Here is a 9,896-nt window from a genome sequence, read left to right on the forward strand (position 1 = left end):
GTACTTCTCAGTGCAGCTTCTTTCCTTGTGCATCGAACGGTCTGTATGTCCATTTGCGGGCGCAGACACTGAGTTTGAGGGCTTCTTGGACACTTACCTTGAATTCATCCCCACACAGGCTGCCAGGGGCAAACTGCACCTCCTGTGACAAGCTTCCAGAAAAGGATCTGAAAAGCTACAAGAGAAACAAGTAAAAAATAAAATACACCTCCAAAGCACAAAACTCAGCCCACATATCCAGATTGCTTTCCTTGTTCGGTTCCTGCTCTCTCTGCTCTTCTGCAGCCTTGCTGTGTGAAGGTACAGGCAGAATGTGCCTGTTGCTACATTTTGGGTGTCTTTAGAGCCAACATGCTGTTGTGCTTACACAAGATATAAAAAGCACTGGGTGCAGGGGAGGGAAGAGGCAGGAAGATGTAGAACAAGGAGGATGTTGAAGAGATGCAGTGTAAGTTCAGAGGGACTCTAGACACAGAATCACAGAATCACATGGGGTTGGAAGGGACCTCTGGAGATCATCTAGTCCAACCCCCTGCCAAAGCAGGTCCACTTAGAGCAGGTTGCACAGGAACGTGTCCAGGTGGGTTTTGAATGTCTCCAGAGAAGGAGACGCCACCACCTCCCTGGGCAGCCTGTTCCAGGGCTCTGCCACCCTCAAAGTAAAGAATTTCCTCCTCATGTTTAGGTGTTTGTGCCCATTTCCTCTTGTCCTCTCACTGGGCACCACTGAAAAAATACCGGCCCCATCCTCTTGACACCCTCCCTTTAAATATTTGTAAGCATTGATCAGATCCCCCTCAGTCTTCTCTTCTCCACACGAAAAAGACCCAAGTCCCTCAGCCTTTCCCCATAAGACAGATGCTCCAGGCCCCTAATCATCTTTGTAGCCCTCTGCTGTACCCTCTCCAGCAGTTGCCTGTCCTTCTTGAACTGAGGAGCCCAGAACTGTACACAGTACTCCAGGTGGGGCCTCACCAGGGCAGAGCAGAGGGGAAGGATGACCTCCCTCAACCTGCTGGTCACACTCTTCCTGATGCTCCCCAGGATGCCATTGGCTTTCTTGCCCAGCAAGGGCACACCTGGTGTTGTGTGCTTCTTCCCAGCTCAGTCAACAGCTTCCAAAACCATGGTATCAGCATTACTGAGGGACAAGGCATGCCATGAGGGGATGGAAAAGGGACCAAGAAACACTCCTTTTGGGTCTAAAGTCTCCCAGGATGTATGGAAATCCTTTTACTGATTTCACTGACCTTTGGATCAGGACTTCCATCTGCAGAGGAGCACCAGCAGCATTGAAGTTGGAACAAAGGTTGCAAGATAGCCAAGTAAGTTCAGTTTGATACATTGCTGTGCCAGAATGGACCACACATCTCTGCCAGGACTAGTTGAGTTTCTCGAAGGTGTCCATGTATTTGCCCAAGCTCAGGGATCACTAGGGACCAGAAAGGCTGACAACCATTAAAAATTCTGCACCCTGGCTGGGCACGGCACCTGGTTCTAGCCACCCTTGGTGAGTTATGAGGTATCAGACCTTAAATCTCTTGCTTCTTATTCCCATATCTTGCATCTGGGATCTGTCTCATCTTTGTTCTCATGAGGTCAGCAGCTCTGCCTGTATTCCTGCCTGGGGAGGAGTCACAACCACCCCACACTTCTACCATGACTTTGTCTCTGACCCTGCTGCTGAGCCTGTCAGATATCTAGATCCAGCATTGAAAATCCAAACAACAGACCTGCCTGCTTCCTCCATTGTGCTCCCTTGCTGTTTCTGGTGGCTTCCCTCCTGTCCTGTGACATATGCCTGGAGAAGAGAAGGCTCCAAGGAGACCTTCTATAGCAACTTTCTAGCATCTGAAGGGTGCCTCCAAGAAAACTCAACAGGGATTTTTTGCAAGGGCATGTAGTGATAGGATGACAGGTAATGGCTTCAAACTGGAAGAGGGGAGATTTAGATGAGATACTAGGAAGAAATTCTTTCCTGTGAGGGTGGTGAGACACTGGAACAGGTTGCTCAGAGAAGCTGTGGATGCCCCATCCCTGGAAGTGTTCAAGACCAGGCTGGATGGGGCTGTGAGCAACCTGCTCTGTGGGAGGTGTCCCTGCTCATGGCATGGGGGTTGGAACTTGATCTTTAAGGTCCCTTCCAACCCAAATTATTCTATGATTCTAGGATTTTATGCCAGCCATGGACTGGGTGTGTGACCGATCTGCTGTCTCAGTGTGGGCCAGGGACAAGCTGGGAATGTGTCACCTTGCAGGGCATCACAAGGTATTGCACACAGTGAGTCTTGTTCGGAAGCATACTCCCAGCCCCAGCACTGTGGTCGGCCCTCAACACCCGCCTTGGAGCACCGCAGAGAGCACTCCATATGGTCGAACTTGATGATCTGAAAGGTCTTTTTCAACCTAAATGACTCTATGATTCTATATTCCCATCAAGATCTTTGGAGGTATATGGACTCCTTGGTGGCTGCATGGAGGAACAGAAGCAGAGGGAAAGGTCTGCAAGTGACTCAAAGTGACGCAGTGCAGTCAAAACTGGAGATTTCTAGACTTTTTAACAAAAGAGGGATAAGAGGTCCCTGGCTTTGGAGGAGCTCAGTGTACTGTTGAAATATAAATGATAAATGCTGACTTCAGAGCTTGCTAACAAAGTTGGAAGCACCAGAGCAGGCAGAGTCCTTGGCACACTGCTGGGCTGTTAGGGGAAACTGTGGCAGGGACAGCAGCAGTTCACAGCCACCCAGCAGGCTGGCCAGAATAAGGAGAGGGAGCAGCAGGCTGCCACACTGAAGCCTTCTCCTAGGAAATATGGTAGCAAAAATAGGCAAGCCCAATCTGCTCCTTCCTAAAGAGAAAGCACTCCCTTGGGCTTTACTCCTGCATGTAGCTCTACAGATTAAAACAGGTCCTCCTGGCTCACTGCATCCCAGCACAGAAAGGAAATATCCTTTTTCTAAAGCCGTTAGCTCCAGAGTCTGCATCAATAAAATGTAAAAGAGTTGCAGCAGGAATAGTATGAGCTTCCCAGGCTCTCTGAGGTATCAGGACTAACTGTAGCCACCCAGGGAAATAACCCATCAAACCCATCAGTGTATGTTTCCAGACACACACATAACTACAGGGAAGGATTATTTAGAAACCTAGAGTCAGGCTGCAGGTATTTCACCATTCAGTTTTGTTTGGTGTCCTTTAAAGCGCTCTTTACAAGGAGATGGCAGGAAGACAATAAAGAGGGGAAGATCAGAGGTAAAGCAAGTCTTTCAGAGCAGGAGAGGAAGAACCACAGGTAGCTGGGTCAGTAATGAGTGGTCTAGAGCACAGGTTCCCAAGTGCTCTTTCCCATATATTGTCAAACCCAATGGTTCCTGTGCTACAATGGGCCAGGTATCACTCCAGAAGGGGTTATGTACTTCCAGTGGTACCACATGCTGGGCTTTGCTGGGCTGCTTAAGTAACATACCACTCTTGCAACCCAAGCAGCAAAGGAAGTCTGTTGAAATAAGGAAGATGGACATTTTTCAAAATAATTTATTTGTAGAATGGCTAAGCAGCTTCCAGAACTTAGAGACAGTGTTATGTCAGAACGTGAGAAGAATTAAAAATCATAAAGCCGCTTTGTTGATAAGTGCACCACCTGCAATTAGCAGAACAACTGCAATTACTAACAAGCACAAACAGCCTCCATTTCAGAATATTGCAGCCAAGCTCAGGTAGATTTGGAAAGAACATTATTTCTTTTCCTGCAGAATTGGATAAGACATTATAAAAATATTTTGTCCTAAACCAGGACAAAAGATCAAAATCTCAAATATATGTACAAATCTGAACAACTCATTCACAGAAGTTGAATGGGAAAAAAATGAGTTGATGAACTCTCAAAAATTATTTCTTTAATATTGATCATAATTATGTTTATGTGCTAAAGTGTATCAGCATAAGTGCCTTTTCCTTTCAGATGGTGGAGAGCTTTGTGCTAAATAATATGGAAAATGTGTCATGGACTGGACTGAGCTAACAAAAAAGAATGATTTCAGGACACACCTTGGCAAATGAACTCAGGAAAGGATCTCCAAACTCAACACAGACCCAAATCTTTTGGATGCTGGGTATCAGTTCCTCTCTTTAGCTTGAGGTGAATGCAATAAATATCTGTTTACATCAGAGACAGCTCTCTAGACCCCATTAACGTCTCTAGAGAGAGGTGCCTCCAAAAGCAACATATCAGACCTGCCTGGATCAGCTACACCCTCTAACTGTCTGTTTCTCCTCCCTGATGTAAAAGGAGCTCTCCTACCTGTCGATATGCAGATGTCACATTTGTGGGTGTCTAATGTTAGATGGGATGTCTCTTCTGTTCCCGTTCCTAGCACACAGTGGATAGTTGTGGTTTGTCAACTACCAGCTGAAGATCTTGAAAGCCAAACAATATATTTCAAATCATTTGAAATGGAATATCCAACTTTCTAATTCCAAACATATCTCAATAACCATGTGAAAACATCCCATCCCAGCCTTTTCAGAGGCTGCTGCCACCCAGCCTCTGCCCCTGCCTCACTCCTTGGCTCTTCCACTCTTCTCCACCTGTCTTCTCCTTGTTTTCCCATCCATGGGCTCCCAAAACTGCCCCTTCCCAGCCATAACCATTGCTTCAACTCACGCTCCCCATTCTGTTCCTCTTTGATGTTACCACCATCCTGGTGCTTGAACCCAGCTAGCACTAACCTCTCCCAGTGGTGGGCTACTGGGCACGCTGGGTGGCCTCTCTGACTCACTGTGTCAGTGCGTGTCTTCCCTTGCACGGGCACTGGGCCCTGCTACCCATCCCATACAGGGCACACAAATACGATACTGGAGGGCAAAACAGAACATTATAATGTGAAAGCCACAAAGAAGAAACCAAGAGGTACTTTTGCCACTGCCTTCCGTGGGGCAGGGCTAGGCATGCCAAATTGGAGCTGTTTTAACTCTGTTTTCTTGGAATGTCACTTTTCAGTCAATCTTATATTCTGGCTGTAAACCTATGACAACAGATCTGGAGAGATGACCGGGTTACATGCTCCTGCAGAGCACAGCGATGCCAGGAATCCCTTCATCTTGTAGAGTTTATTTTGTTTTCCATCTGATGGGGAGAGTGCCACTTGCTCTTTTTGAGTAAAAGGCCCTCAGTGGTAAACTAGCCTTTCCTGAGAGCGTGCAAGCCTTCCTCCCCCACGCTCCCCCTCACCCCTGCCAAACTGGATGAACTGGATACCTTCCCAAGATACACCCCAACTTTCAAGGCGCCACACTGCTGACATGGTCTAATTCACGTCTCCATTCTGACTTTCACGCACAATGACACAAACTCTCGTTGACTTCCAGGAGGCCGGACAATGATTCAGCAGAGCTGGAGGCATCTCTGGCCTGGCTGCGGGCTTGTGCGCTCCCCACAAGAAGCCCATTCAGTCTGTCAATCATGTTCATCTTCTACACTCACAATCTCCACCAGGATCACAAATGATTTAGGACACACTGTCAGAGGAAGATGAGGCCTGGAAAACACTGTAGCAGCAGGGGTGGCCCACATACTGTCAGTATGGGTTTGGTGCCCTTGACTGGGAGAAGATGGTTGGTTTCTGTTCATGTAGGAAGCAAGAGACTCAAACTTAAATAGGGAAAGATGAGCTGCTCCTCAGCATCCACCTCTTCTCCAACCAGGGACTTAGCCTTTGTCCTTCAAGACCTAAACCTCCCCAAAAACAGAACTGCAGCACCTGGAATTACAAGGCCATGCACGGGACTTGGTCTCTGGACAGTCAAATATACAATAGCAATTTTTGGTCACACAGCCTCAGTATTAACTTACTCAACTGAAGTGAAAAGAAATTGGATCATATTTTGAGGAGAATAGGATGTGTGTGTAAATAATAGCTCTCAAAATTCCATTTATTTTTTTAGCTTTCACTATATTTGATCTGTGATAGTCCAACACCCAGACTGACCTTTAAAACAAACAAGTAGATGTACTTTTTCATCCAACACATAATTACATTGTGGCATGAGATGTTGTGGAGGCCAATAGTTTAGACAAGTTCATAGAGGACAGACCTACTGAGACCTGCTGAAAGTAATGTTCTGGATGTAACTTCCAGGCCAGGAAGATCTCAGACTGCTGACTGTGAGAAGATTTATATGATTTCTTGAACTCTTGTTACTGACCGGATTGAGCCCAGACCAAGCTGGGTGGACTCTTGCTCTGGCTGCAAAAGGCAGTTCTTCCCTCCATGCATGGCCTCTCTGCCATGAACATAAAGCTTTTTTTCTCCAGCACACCTTATGCTGTAGAGCCACACTTTAACGTCAGGTGTTTACTTGTTCTGGAAGGGTATTTATTGTTTGCTTGAGTTTTGGCTGGTTTTGTTTTGAAGAGTGATAGGGTAAAATAAAAAGAGGAGCAGGCTGGACTCTTGCATTATTCCTTGGAGCTAGGCAATCCCAAACAAAAGCCAGGTTGGCATTAGTGGGAGTTTCATGTGTTACTTGTTCCTCAAGGAGATCTACTCCAGCAGTGCTAATTGGTAGCCTCAACACCTGGAGTCCATGTCTCTGTCTCTGACCTTCCCAGGGTATGAAGACATGGGAGTCACTCATGGCTGCTGCAGCCACCACCCGGTGTGTACCCACCTCCCCCGTGGGCTCAAAAGGGGGATGCAGGAGCTGCGAGGCAGCTAACCTGAGCATGGCACGAAAGCCTGTGCCAGGTTGTGAGAAAAACAAGAGGAAGGTGAGGTGGATGAATGAAATCTGAACAGGAAATGGGATACGTTAGGCTGGATCGTTTCTTCGCGTAGGGTGGTACAGAGCAAGACTTGCAGCGACGTAGAGCGGCAGGAGATGGCCCAGCAGAGAGCCCGTGGAGATATGCCCAGCTATTCCTGCTGGGGTGGTGATGTGTGATGTGCCCTGGGGCTGACTCATCCTCATGCCACTTTGGTGGATCCCCTTGCTGTTGTCAGGGCAGCAGCATCAGCACAAAACAAGGAATCACACAGCAGTGATTTCGGGAGCCGGCGAGCAGCATTTCCACTAGAATTGGCATCTGTTTGCCACGGTCTTTGCTGTGAAGAACAAATAAGGCTATGGCATGAATTGAACTTTTAAACCCAGGCTGTTCAAGTGGGTTCGAAATTAGGACCTTCTTTACTTAATTAAAAATGAAAGGCTCTTTACAGCATTAAGCTCCCCTTTGATACACTTAAAATTGTAAGAAGGGAGACAAGCCAGAATCTTAGCTCGGGCTTGGAGATGTAGTTGTTTCACCTCGGTGGAGCAGAAGTTGTTTACAAAATTGATGTTTACAATAGGAACAAAGCGCCCTCAGATAAAGCAAGAAAACCCTGTTTACCTGTGGGGAGAACTGGTAACAGGATGCCTGAGTTAAAGCCCCTAGTTCAGCAGGGCATACTAAAATGAGTTACTTTGTGCTGCTTTCTGTTGATTTAAAATGAGATGACACAGAGACAGATTAGCTAAAACCACAGACATTATAAATTGCAATTTGGCCTCAAAAGCTGAAATGCTTTGATCTGTGACTCAGTTGGGGCCAAACTGAAGAGCGTCTAAAGAGGGGGAAACACGTACAAGAGAAAAAGAGCTTGGGCATGAACAACATTTTCTCAAATTACGGTAGCTGACCTGAATAAGTCTTCACCATTATTTTGATCGGAGTTCAATCATGTCCACCAGGAAAGGTGCACAGGAGCATCTGCACATGGAATTTCTCAAAAGACAAAACATGGCAGTCTCTAGATGTTCATTAACCACAAGTCTAGAAAGCATTTCTTCTTTGTTGCCCAGATTGGGGCTCATATTTGGTCTGGCTCTCCTATAGGAAGTGTGGTGAGAAATTTTGGAGCCGATACATAAGCAATAGTTTGACTTTATATTTTTTTTTAATAGAATCAGAGAATCTAGGATTTGGCAGCTTTGAAATGCAGACAGGGTTAAAATATGCTTAAAGTTATGTACATGAGTTGTTGTGTGCTGAAGCAGAAGCAAAACTATCTTATTGTTTAGTGAAAAAGATTCTCAATCGCTTTCTCCCTCCCTTTGGAAAGGTTTCTGCTCAAGCCAGTCCTACCCACTCTACCCAGCAGGATGTGGGGCAAAAACCTGGCTCATTTTTCAGCATTGTGATCTTCTCTTGCTGCCCTTTATGCTGGCTGGTGGTCTTTTGAAGTCTCTGCGTCCAGCTCTGAGACCCCCAACACAAGAAGGACACGGACCTGTTGGAGCAAGTTCAGAGGAGGAACACGAAGATGAGCAGAAGGAGCACCTCTTCTATGAAGACAAGCTGAGAGAGCTGGGGTTGTTCAACCTGGAGAAGAGAAGGCTCCGGGGAGACCATATAATGGCCTTCCAGTGTCTGAAGAGAGCCTACAGGAGAGATAGGGAGGGACTCTTTATCAGGGAGTGTAGTGATAGGACCGAGGGGTAATGGTTTTAAACTGAAAGAGGGGAGATTTAGATCAGATAATAGGAAGAAATTCTTTACTCTGGGGGTGGTGAGACTCTGGAACAGGTTGCCCAGAGAAGCTGTGGATGTCTCATTCCTGGAGGTGTTCAAGGCCAGGCTGGATGGGGCTTTGAGCAACCTTCTCTAGTGGGAGATGTCCCTGCCCATGGCAGGGGGATTGGAACTTGGTGGTCTTTAAAGTGCCTTCCAATCCAAACCATTCTATGATTCTATGATTTATCTTTTAAAATAATGTTTTATTTTCACTTCGTGAGCAGGCCTCCTTTGTGCTCCCAATCACCTTGACAAGTGTTTCACAATTCTTGCTCTTGCCAGTGTGAAAGGGAGAGTCACAGAGAGGAACATTTCCACAACTTTTCCAGGTTTCCACAAACCAGGCTGAAGCATGGAGGTGGCCCCTGAGCAAGTTGAAGTGTCCCCAGGCAGCAGCTCAGGCACTGGGGCAGGGGCCATGCTGGAGGACAGTACGCATCTTTCCCATCTGCCTGAGCAAGCTGGCTGGAGGCCCTGCTGCAGCCCAACGTTGAAGGGCATTGAAGTGGAGTCTCTCTGGAACATGGCAGAGAAGAGCTACCAGAACTGTTTTGCTGGGAGTTTGGCACAGATAGTTTAAAGCCAGAGAATTTTCCTACTTCCCAACCTGTAAGCAAAATGCACCTCCAGTCCTTCCCCCGTTGGCCTTGTTACTGGTTAGCAAGCATCAATACAGCCATGTGAAGAACCCCTTCATTTCCATCAATGCTCCTCTTCCTTTTATTGGAGGCGCGGTCATACCTGTATTGGTTTGTACTCCTTTTCAGAGGCTTACCAGCACAGTGTTGTAAACTCTGCCTTTCATCCCAAGAAATGTCCTTCCAGACGAAAACGGGCTTGCTGGGATTATCCTAGGCTGGAGGCAGGAGGCTTTTGGCTGACACTGGGTGATCCAACGGTCCAGCCCTGTGTCTGCCACAGCCCCGACTGATGCACCACACTGTAACTCTTTTGGTTTTTCTGCCACAGCATTATTTTGGCAAAAAAAACAGCAGTCATATATCCCAGGATAATTGCACTATTTAATGAGATAGTGGCCTTTGTCTTGTTTTTCTTTCTTTAATTGCTCCTACTGAATACAGACTCATCTCCAGAGTAGGATGAACAAGATTTAACACAGTATTTGCTCATAACTCTGATATGAAATGCTGCTAGAAAAGTGTTTGGGTGGGAGAGTAAAGACGACTTTATTTCAAAAAAGCTCAATTTGGAGAGGTCAATAACCTAAATTTAGATATTGATTCATCATATTGCTGAACCAAATGCCACTTTTTTTGTGTGCAATTCCACTCTTACTACTCATGTGCTTAAAATTAAGCATATGCTTAAATACTTTGCCAGATGA

Source organism: Calidris pugnax, unplaced genomic scaffold (genome assembly GCF_001431845.1).
Source record: "Calidris pugnax isolate Ruff unplaced genomic scaffold, ASM143184v1 scaffold20, whole genome shotgun sequence".
Classification (NCBI taxonomy): domain Eukaryota; kingdom Metazoa; phylum Chordata; class Aves; order Charadriiformes; family Scolopacidae; genus Calidris; species Calidris pugnax.